This window comes from Lynx canadensis, chromosome A2, assembly GCF_007474595.2.
Source record: "Lynx canadensis isolate LIC74 chromosome A2, mLynCan4.pri.v2, whole genome shotgun sequence".
Classification (NCBI taxonomy): Eukaryota; Metazoa; Chordata; class Mammalia; order Carnivora; family Felidae; genus Lynx; species Lynx canadensis.
The window spans coordinates 160426433-160438713 of record NC_044304.2 but is presented as its reverse complement, the minus strand read 5'-3'; the positions used below and the strand labels follow the sequence as shown (position 1 = coordinate 160438713).

Sequence of the window (12281 nt, the reverse complement as noted above, 5' to 3'; positions counted from 1 at the left end):
TGTGCTGACAGAATGGAGTCTGCTTGGGATTTTCTTTCTCCCTCTCTCTCTGTTCCTCCCCTGCTTGTGTGCTCTCTAAATAAATAAACAAACAAACATTAAGAAATAAGGACTCAGTTCAAATCATCATTCTACCAGAGAGCCCTTTCCTGACCGTTCTGTCTAAAACATCACCTCCTGTCACCAACATTCACTTCCCTTGATTTGTCTTTATACCTCTCATCATTTTATCATTACATATTTCATTCACTAACAGAATCCTTAGTATTTGGAATGGTATGTGACATATAACAGCCTGTCAATTATTTTTTTCTACTGAATCTTCCCCCCAAAAAGTGGAGGAAATGGGAGGAAGGAGGGATGGGAAGATGTCACCAGCCTACCATGACTCGCAAACCGAGGATGTTTTCTTTTACACTTTGAAATGGTTGAGGAAACAAGGAAGAATAGTATTTTGTAACATGAAAAATTTATGAAATTCAAATTTCAGGGCCTATAAAACAAATGTTATTCATCTACGTGGCTACTTTTACCTATGGTAGCAGAGCTGGGTTATGGCCACAGAGGAGGCTATATGTGGCCCGCAAGAAATGTTTACTGTTTAGCCCTTTCTAGGAAAGGCTCTCTGCCCCCGATAGATGCTATCTACAGGTCTTATACGTTGCTCTTGGGGGTGTGTACTGAGGTCACCACTTTGGGACGCAATTTGTCGTCACCAAGCGGAACATTTACGTCATTTCTTCCCTAGCAATTCTTGCTCTTTATCACAAACTCTTGTACCTTTAGAACAAGAAACATTCACAAGAATATTCTTAGCAGCACTGTCAGGAAAACTTACAGACAATCCAAAAAGCTATTAATGGAGGAGTAAACGTGCCACTGTAGTATACGCAATAGTATTAAATTATACACAGCATGATGCGCTTTTTATAAATGAAAAAAAAAAACTAAAAAATGTGTTTAAGGACTACATCTACATGTAAGAAAACCATAAAAAGGACATCACCAAAATGCACCATTCAGGTTGACCGTTACCTGTGGATGGTGGGGAGGGCACGGAATGGGAAGGAATCATAAGTTTCCGAGACTATTGCTAAGGTCTGACCTCTTTTGGGAAGTGATGGATTTGCAGACCTTATTATACTGTTACTGATTAAAAGTTGATCAGTAAGTGATGGATAATGAGGGTATGACCAGGGATTATGATTAATCTAATTCTGTGCAGGTGGGTGGCAGGGGGTGGAGGGTGCATGTGTCAACTTCACCAAACTTGAGTGCTAGTCTTAGCACTTTTAAGAACCAGCTATGTGATTTTCGGACACTTGCTTTAGTTCTCTAGACATTTACTTCTTAAACAAAATACAGAGTAAGGACCTGATCCTTTCTAAGGAGCCACTCAGTTCTAAAGGGCTGTGGTTCTGTGAAATTAAGTAGTAGTGAGATCTGTTTGCGGTTCACTGTAGAAGCAAATGCTGACCTGAAATAAATGAATCATTTAAACCATTAGGTTTTGGTGGCCAAACATTCAGTTAGGGATTCAAAAGCCAATTAGCCCCTCCACGAAGTAAGTAATCCACCTTCCCGCTTAGGATGCAGAGTGGTGCTCTTGATTTAATTGCTACTTGCTGCATTCTTTCTGTAGCATCCCTACAATTAAAGAAGCTTTAAAGTAAGGCAATGAACCAGTAAAAATGTCTCAGACATGAGTAACTGATGAGGCCCCTGTCTACCGAACAGCTGCTTGCCAGCACTTGTCATGAGGTTCCGTGAATTATCGATGCGATACCACAGCTCCCATAAATGTCAGTTGCTTGAAGAAGCTCAGAGCGTCTCTCTTGCAGCACCAGGCTGGCCCGGCTGGCCCTCCATTATTGCCTGGTGCTATGACGTGGGGAAAGAACATAATGGCAGATCCGATTGCCTTGGTTCTAATTACTGTATCAATACAGAGAAGAAAGTGATTTACAGATTGATGATTTTCTTGGGCAGCCAAGAATTAAAACCCGGGGCCATATTCCTTTCTATACGTTTAAATACTCAAATCTTTGGTCTACTATAGCTGGAAGGGGTGGGAAACAGGCACTTCTGTTGATAGATGCCAGTTCATCCGTTCACATTGTAGTTTCTTGTTTGGGAACTATCTCCTCCTAAAGGGCCTTTTGAGATATTTGTTCGAGATTACCCCAGTGATCCGATTATAGCTGACTGTCCTAGGGAGAGAACCCTGACCCAAGCTGGGTCAAGTTGAGTTTTGGAAACAATATCTAGTCTCTACTGAATATTTCGGTTTCTAGGTCCTAATCCTGGGTCTGGTTATAGCTCCGGTCCTTGGTAATTACACTGGAGCACTTATAAAATATTCCTCTTTCTCTTTGGGTGGTGTGACAGGCTTTCTTAGACTAAAGGAAGATCTAAATATACCTAGTGACTCTCCTTCTGTTTCTCTTTTCCATTTCGGTAAAGGATGTCTGAGACTCTACGAGGTAGTTCTACAGTTTATAAAATGTCTCATGTTTTGATTCAGAAATAGTTCTGAGTAAATCACTATTTTCCAAATTACCCTCGTGGTGCATTTATGGTTGGATGTGAGTTTAAATTTGACCTACTTCAATGTCTCATTCTATAAGTAAGAGAACAGAGGCCCAGGGAGGCCAACTGATTTGCCCATAGTCTCACAGTTCTTTAGAAAGCAGAGAAATACGGTTTGAGGCTTCTCACGCCTTATATGGAAATACTTGTAAATAATGCCGTTTTCGCCTCTAGGTCTGCCATAAAAGGGAAGACACACACACACAAAAAAGGATTATAAAACAATTACAAACAAATGCTATACTGTTCAAACATATTGAGTCCTGTATCAGGAACTTCCATGTGAACGACCAGAATGAGTCTTATTTGTCTTTAAAAGGCTGTCTTATCTTCAGGAGAGAGGTGGACAGTGAAGAATGTACTGGCAAGATTTTGCCACGTATCAATAAATCTTTGCTGTGGCTTTTAGATGAATGGTTCTTCAACAGAACACTTCCAACTCCGTAAGTCTGGCTCCCAGCGGTCTAGGTTAGCGCAGAGTTTAGGGGAGTTTTAGGGGTAGGCAAAGTTCAAACTATACCAAATTAAAGCACGAAGCTGAGAAATGTGAAATACACTAAAACTGCAGGCGTATGCAGCCAAGCAACAAGCAGACTGGGGATTCTCTGGTCTTCATCAACCGCCTATGGTATCTGGCCAATGAGCTTCGCTCCACTTCCGATGGAGGAAGGTTCGTGACTTTATGGTGGCCAAAGGAAAGGTCCAAAACTTCTCTTGATGTAAATAAGTAAAATGGTCACTAGTCAAATGAGCTCCAGACCTGAGTCTGGTCCCGAGATCACACCTGAATTGAAGCAAAATTATGAACGTTTTAATCGCAGTGCTATTTGTCTAGCTGACCCATCATGCTATAATGTATCTGCTTTAGAAAGTGAGTATTTAGTGGAGAGGTAGCCTTGATCCTGATGCTCAGGACGCTCAGGTGACCCCGAGGAAGCAGGTAAGCCAGCCTGCAGCCCTTCTCACCTCTTCTCCTCACTACTTTCTTTGGAATTCCTCTGTTCAAATTCCTTTGGTGCCTTATGTCCCTAGTACCTACTCTAATCGCAAAAACCAAACCAAAACAAAACAAAAATACTAATGAAACTCCTTTGCACTGAAGTGTCACTGGATTTCAGAAGACAGTGCCTGGAAAACATAATGATTAACACAACAGCTTGAATTTCTGCGGGTATAATTTAGACTCTGGGTTGTCTGGAAGGGAAAGTGTATTTCCACCACTGGGGCCTAGGTAACCCATCTGGTGCCTTTGTGTGAATGCGAAAAAGGTGCCCTTTTCTTCGTGAATGCAGACACGAGCCAGGGAATGTGGCTTCTGAGGGGAGCACGGACTGATTTTAGCTTTGACTCACAGTCTGGCTGCCCTTGCGCAGGGAACAACCTGTCCAACTGTACGAACAGCCCAACATCCACACACACGCCCAGGTTATACTGTGATGGGGCTTCTGTTAGAGCTCTGCCTCATTCTTGACCCCATTTCCCTCCTTTTCTTTCTTTCTTTCTCTCTACATATTCCTTCAGAAGAGTAAAACACAAGAAGACTTTCGCAGAAAACAATTACAAATAAATTGGTCAATTATTCCGAACCTAACCTAATTATGGGCAAACGATTATAAGCACGCATAGTTTGGCTTTAAATTATCTCTGCTTTTTACTGATATCCACAACAGTAACTCTAGATCTATATGTGTGTAGTAACTCCACACACATATGTATATTTATTTATATACTTATATAAATTATACTTGCATTTTATATATTAAACATCTTTTACTTATTTATACATATAAGTTTGGAGAGTGAGTCTATATATATGCAAAAGTTCCCTTACACACAAAATTATATGTAGATTATATCAATAAAATTGTACTATATATTGTATATAGTTACATTATAATTATATATAATTAAAAATGTTTATGTTTATTCATTTTTGAGAGAGAGAGGGAGAGAGAGAGAGCAGGTTAGGGCCAGAGAGAGAGGGAGACACAGAATCCAAAGCAGGCTCCAGGCTCTGAGCTGTCAGCCCAGAGCCCGACGCGGGGCTCGAACCCACGAACTGCGAGATCATGACCTGAGCTGAAGGCAGACGCTCAACTGACTGAGCCACCCAGGCGCCCCTAATTATATATAATTTTAACGTACAACGGGATATTATGTTGTTATAAGTTTTATGTTACAATAGATAGAATATAATTATATACAATATATAATTTTCTGTATGTATGAAATTTTGCATTATTTTATTTCTAAGTCACGGTAACTATTTATTTTCTACGTTGCTCTACATAAGAGAGTGGCATATAGAAGTACTTCAATGTGTAAGGATATACATTTACAATAATGCCACTTAATTAGCATCCTTAATCAGGTAAGCCAATCCACCCGAGTGTGTAACTATATCTGCTCCTGATTCGGAACTGACATTTGGGCATCTGACATTAAATCAAACCACAGGAATGGGATTTATGGGAACGGCTTTGGACAATTTGTAACTGCTTCTGTCACGCAGGGACGTGCAGGCGGAAGGCCATGGGCAGCACAGTGATTCAAAGACACTGCCGGGTCCTAGCAGGTCCCCGAGGTCCCCCGAGACCCCAGCAAGGGTACCCCCACCCCGGCCAGGCACCTCGGGAGCCGCACACACCACCCTGGCCTTGTTCCCTGTGCCTGTGAGCCCGGGATAGGCCCCAGAGGGCTTTGTGAGGCTCCCCCCCCAGAGGCCACCCTGGCAGAGCAACTTGCGTGAGCATGGAGGTGCGTGGCCCGGCTGCAGCTTCTGCAAAGCTGTCATTTCTTTCCCAGGAGCACCTGCCGGACAGGCGCAGAGGCCAGATGCCCTGAATTTCTCACGTACCCAGTGCGGGTGCTGCCAACCTACTCTTGCAGGAAATCCTATTTACAAATTTAAACATAGTTTCCCCCCTTTTTTTGCATTTGCAAAAATTGGTATTTCTCTGCTATTTTTTCACATGCAAACCATGTAGTGGGTTTGACTATTTGGTAATGGAAGAGCCTTTATCCCACCTTAGGAATAAGGAACTTTAACTTTTCCATTTGGTGTTGGGCAGCATTTGAAAATGTCCCTTAAATTTACCCTCCAGACCTTTTGGAATAAGAGAGCTGACCCACCACCATCCTTCACAGCGGGGGTAATTAAATGATTTGTCCATCTCGAAAAACAGATGTCGACTCCAGTTCCCAGACAGCTCTAAAAGGGCCAAGATATGTGCAGAGATGGAATGCTACTTGAAAACAGACATGATCATAGTTGCTAATTTAGGAGGCCATGGACGGTAAGATACACTACCATTTTATGCATCAGTAAGAAAGAAATAGTATACCATCCTAAAAGAACTCTTTCAATTATATTTAATTATAGGACTCTGATGCATACTTGAGAAAGAAACCAAACGCAATGATCTGGTGAAGGCATTCCTCACACGTCTTCACCCTCAGAGTCTGATTCTGAAAACACTTTGCAATTGACACTCAAACTTTAATCTGTTTGATGTCATTAGCATGTATAGGACAAAAAGGATCAGAATGGTATTGTTCAACCTCGGAAGCTTGGGAGAAAAAGAGTGGTATGAGCATGAGCTGTTGATGACTGTCAGAAAACGATCCAAGGAGAGGGAGGTGTAGTCAACAGACTAAAATAGTAAGACACAATGCAACAAACAGGCTTAGCCGGATGCCATCAATTCGTGTGATTTACGTAATTCCTTTTGTACTGATTCTAAGCCCCCAGATAATCTGATTATGTAGGACTGCCAACAGGGAGAGAAAGCAATCGCAATCGTTTCTGAGTATCAGGATAATTATTTCTCATTATAAATTAATTGACTTTTTAGTTGTGAACACCATTCTACTGAGTTTTAGTTAATGGGTCATCCTCCTAGTGCTCCACCACCTTATCCTTCAACAAGGAAGGCCTCTAGACAATGATAATGTCACCGATGTAATGAATATCACCTTACGAGATGTGAGGTGTGGGGATGTGTCTATTTGATTTCCCAGGCACACACAAGTGCATTTTTCTGCCTGCATACCAATTAAAAAAAAAAAGCTGGATATAGCACTAATAATTAAGTAGGCTCTAGGGACTGGAGCCAGCAGTTAAATGAATGTGAAAATTGTCTTGCATGAAGTTGACATTAATATTAGTAGGTTCGGATATAGTGACTTCAATATATGTAGCAGAGTGAGGATAGGATAAGGGTTAAGTTGGAAAGAATGGGACCAGATAGACTCATAACCTATGAGGAAAAATGTGAAAAGAAGCAGACATAATTAATAAGGGAAGCTAGAAATAAGGAAAATTAGCTATTTTTTTCTGTTATGATAATTATCACATATAAACCACGATTGTCACTATTGACCTTCTTTACTCCTGAATCCCTGGAGGGGATGATTTATTCCCTGTGATACACCCCGGCATGTGTGGTAAAGACTAGATGCTTAATGACGCTTGTTTTGCATTTTTCTTTTTTTTTAAGGTTATTTATTTACTTTGAGTGATAGAGAGCAAGCAGGGGAAGGGCAGAGAGAGACGGAGACAGAATCCCAAGCAGACTCTGCACTGTCAGCACAGAGCCCGATGTGGGACTCGAACTCACAAACCCCAAGATCATGACCTGAGCTGAAATCAAGAGTCAGATGTTTAACTGATTGAGCCACCCAGGCGCCCCTGTTTTGTATTTTTCAAAGTATTATAGTCTTATATCTATATATTAGTGTATAAAAACATTTCCATATATATCATTTAATTCAATACTTCCAAATAACATTAACGGTTAGATTTGCAATGGCCAAAGTTCAGGCCCTCAACCAACCTGGAATCTTTTATAACTTCTTGCTGAGTCTACATGGCATGAAAATGGCACACTTTGTCAGATGTAGATTTGTTGAAGCAAGATTACATTTTAGTAAAGTGAACCAACCCATACATGATGATCCATAACCAATTTAATGTAATCTCTCGGTGCCGCCTGCAGAAAGAATATGCAATCTATAAGTGCTAGTAGAAACCTGTTCAGGGTGAAGAGTCAAGGCTACAAAGCTAATTTACAGGACCACAACTCTCATTATTACAGCCAGTTGTCAATTATACACACTCACATGTTTGGAACTTGAAGGTATTATAAAAATTCTGTAAAAGTACCAATATTAGCTAAGAATTTCAATAAACTTCTAAGTTTTTAAGAAGCTACACCATGATTTATATCTTCCTTTTTCTCCAAAAATCTTAATTCATCTTTTTTATCACAAGGAGAAAAAGACGTATTTTCCTATCACATTTCATAAATATTTATTTACCTAAATGGCAGTGCTTCATTATTATATTTTCTGTAATCAATCAGGAATATTTATTCACTGAGCTCCTGCTATGTATACATTCTCTTCTTTGTATATAATGTATACTTTTCCAGCACTCATGCCACTGGAAAGTTTTTGTTGTTTTATTCCAGACAATTAAACTGAGCACTTGCCATTACTGCTGAGTTGATAGGAAGGTGGAGTTAATGATTAGTCACCGGATTTAGATTGGAGGAGACAAGTTCACCTGATGCTATATCTCTGTATTTTTGTCAGGGGAGACCTACATGCTTGCTCTAAGTTACTGGAATCTGTCTTTATGAGCTTTTTTCTTGGTTGATCAGAGGCTCTATGTCGTCCTTATTTCCAAAAGGGAAAACACCACCACAGACTCATTTTGCCAGGCTACCAACTTATTTCAGTGATTCTTCCATTGCCCAAAGAGATGGGGAATGTTCTGGCGAGAATTGCCACCACACCATGGGTCACAGTCTCTATCAATGACCATGATTTTTTTTTCTATGAAGTTTCCCCTAAATTTTGACAATTGCCAAAAGTTGTTCAGATCTTAATCTGATGAATAATATTCTTACTTCTGTCATTTGAACTAGAGTGAAGGCATATTAAAGAATTTTGTCTTATACATTTGCACAGTGTCTCATTGCTCTAGGATAGCACTGGGAATAAAGCGGGTGTTATAATAAAGTGAAAAGGTAGTGGCCTCCAAGGTGATACAAACTTGGCTTCCAATTTACCTATGCCTTAGCTGTCTCACACATCAAAGTGGATGATGATTCAACCTACCTCAGTAGAGGCTGGTGTACAAAGCACAATGCCCAGCATGCAGTATGTGTTTGCTAAATATGAGAACTTTATTATTGTTGTTGTTTACAGGCTTAAAATGTGGGTGATGAATAACTAAGATATTGGATAAACACATAATATCAGTAACATAGGCAAAATCATTGTGCAAGCTGACTGAAAAAGAGACAGCAATATAAAGTATTTGGGGGAAGTGTTCAAAATTTATTATTGGGGTTCATTCTATGAATATGTCCAACCCAATTTAAATCTGTGTCAGTATTTAAGTTGAGGCTGTCAAAATGCAGGCATCAATTTTCTCATCTGTAAAATGGGGTTTGACTAGGTGATGAGGATTCTCTTTAGCTCAAAGTTTTGGGAGTTTATAATAATCATTACCTGGTAGTCGGGACTACAGGTTTGGTAAAAAGTAAGGCAGAAGGAGAGAAGGGGGAGGGCAGCCCTGTGTAGACAACTAGCAGGGTTGGGAGTAGGAGGTCATTTCAGAAAGTCCTGGGATAACTTGTATTCTTCCGGGGAGAAGATGAAAATTATGGTAATTGCTTATCAAATATTAAATCAGCTAGAGTTGAAAGGACAGAAGAAGGAGAATGTCTGAAGTTCAGATGCGGGTAATAAAGAACATTTGGGTTAACATGAATCAACTGCTAGCAAAGTAACAGATTAGGATCCAGGTCTATCATTTACTACCAAATTACAATATTTGTATTTTAAAATAAAGTCCTCATGTATAAGCTTTCTTTGGATTTAAAAAAGGCATTCGATTTTGAAAATGTGTGGGTTATGCTAGTTACAGTTCTGGCGCCAAGGCCAGACAAGTTAACCTTTTCACAGAAAGAAAATTTTAAATTAGGTACAAAGGTTTTGTCAAGCCTAAGAATTTCTGAGAGTGTGTGTACCACTGACACTTTGAGAAGTATCCTATCCTATTACACTAGTTCTCTTAAAGGCCCACAGTATGTTTCAATAGCACATTGGGAAAAAACATTGAGCATATTACACACAAAAACTTTATGGGTATTGTTGCTTTGGATAAGAGGAAGTTAAAAAAGGTGAGTTGATATAAAGAAAAAAAATGTTTTTTAAATAATTAAATTGATGGTCGGTGGGCTTTGCAAAACTTGTGAAGATGATAAACAAATCAGTAAAGTTTGGGAAATTCTGACTTAAGGTAATAAATGATTCTGCTCTCAGAAACTGCTGTAAATTAATAGATATAGTAGCATTAATAACTTTATAGCTTTTTCTCATTTGAATAATTCAATGTCTTTACTAGAAATAACTTAGCTACTCATATGCCATGCTAGATTCTCTGAAATAATTTTATACACATTTATAATACTATAAGCCCCACACAAACAGATGTTATGTCTAGTATGTTTTCTGTTGTATCCCTAGGGCCTGCCACATAATATGCACTAATAAATATTAGTTACATAAATAAACAATTATACAAACTTAGGTAAACACATTAAAGTTCTAAAAATTGTACCCAGGGGATAACATAGAGTAATCAACATGGATATTTTACATGAGTGGGAAATGACTCACACTCTGTCTAATGTCTGATAGAACCCTCCTCTATCACAGCTACCATTAAAGTTGCCACTAATCAAATCATAGAGTTATTCAAATTGAAAAAAAAAAAAGAAAATAGCCTAATGATCAGAATTAGAAAGGGATTATGAACCACATCAAGTAAGGATCTACTGATGGAACTGGGAAGTCCAAGTGTGAGCTTAAAGATTGTGTTGAGATGGATTTGTAAGATATTTCAGAATTGATTTTTTCTGCATGATTATTAAAGACATTCAGTACTCCTTTTTGTATGTTTATTCATTTATTTTTGAGAGAGAGAAAGCACGTGCGCAGCAAGGGAGGGGCAGAGAGAGAGAATCCTAAGCAGGCTCTGCAGTGTAGGGCTCGATCCCACGAACTGTGAGATCACGACCTGAGCCGAAATCAAGAGCTGGACGCTTAACTGACTGAGCTAACCAGGAACCCCTCAGTGTTAAATAATTGCAGTGAGAAACTAAGAAACTAGAGTTGAATTTGATTTAAAGATAATAAGCTTTATGAAGGGCAAATGGTGGAGGAGTTACATTTATGTTGAAAATGATACTTCTGTGATACAAAGAAATGGCTTTTTTGGGTAATTTTGTTAAAGGAAACGAGATTTGCACACTTATAAAATTTGCATGATTTTTATGTTTTCGGAATCATCTGCACACTAAATATTTTCCCATTACGACACAAGAAATTAGCATCCCCTTTAAAGCAAGATTATTATTATCAAGGAGCATCTTTAATAGACTTGGAGTCTATTAAAACATCATAGGAACGCTGAAAAAGAAAGCTTTAACACACTGACTATTTTTTGGACATTTTTCCCTCTTTCCTTCATCACACTACTATGAAGTGCTCTCCCCTGAAAGGGAGAGCAATCAGTATGAATAGGACCATGTCTGTAGAGCTAAAGGCAAATTGAACGGGCAACAAAAATTCATTTAAATGACATCGCAACACAGTCAGAAGCTCACCGGGGCCATGATAATCCATGCAAATGTTTTTTTTACAAGGTTTCTGCCCAGGGCTTGAAATGGGAGAAAGAAAATATCACTGGTTTTAACAATCGATCTCTAAATCCAACCTCTTTCTAATCTCCTCTTTTAAGTGGCTCTGTTATACCCCTTGACTTTCTACTACTAACAAAAATATCTAAACAAGAGTCTTATAACTGACAACCAAACTGTATCATGTAGATAAACAACATGATGACAAAAGTCTCAGCATTCGCACAAGCTTCTGAATGTGCTGGGTTCTTACTTATCTGTAATGATAATACAGATCCTAGCAACGTGTTGCCACGATAGAGGAAACACACATTCTATGGAAGTTGGAGTATTTTACTTTCAAATACAAATGAAGATCAGGATTCAAAGTATTAAAAATGATTATATAAGGGGAATCTGAATCTTTACATAAATAGAATCTAGAGCTTTCAAAGAAAAGACAGACCTGGGGGCACCTGGGTGGCTCAGTCGGTTGAGCCTCTGACTCTTGATTTGAGCTCAAGTCACGATCTCACGGTTCGTGGGATCGAGCCCCTCATGAGGCTCTGTGCTGACAGCATGTACCCTACTTGGGATTCTCTCTCTCCTTCTCTCTCTGTCCGTCCCCTGCTCATGTGCCCATGTGCACGTGTGTGCTCTCTTTTTCTAAATAAACATTTAAAAAAGAGAAAAATAAGACAGAACTTGGGAAGAGTGGAAGTGTTGGGAATATGACGCTAACAGTAATTCTCTTTCCAGAGAGTCTATTCTACTGCATTCTACTACTTTCCAGAGTAGTCTATTCTACTGAATAGACTATTCCTTTGTGTTTTCCTATGTAATATCTAATTCATTTTTTTTCTAATCTTACCTTCCTTTAACCTTTGTGTATGGAATATGAAACGGAGGGGAAGGGGAAAAAGAAAGACTTGCTATAAAGTAGATACTGAAGCAAAAGCAAGAACAGAATGGCTAATAAACATAGTGGCTTGCTAGGTC

General features: G+C 39.2%; 1 protein-coding gene across 1 annotated transcript in view; it reads right to left on the bottom strand.

Moving 5' to 3' along the window:
- CNTNAP2 (contactin associated protein 2) overlaps window positions 1–12281 on the bottom strand; it is a 1395900-nt gene that overhangs the window by 687920 nt on the left and 695699 nt on the right.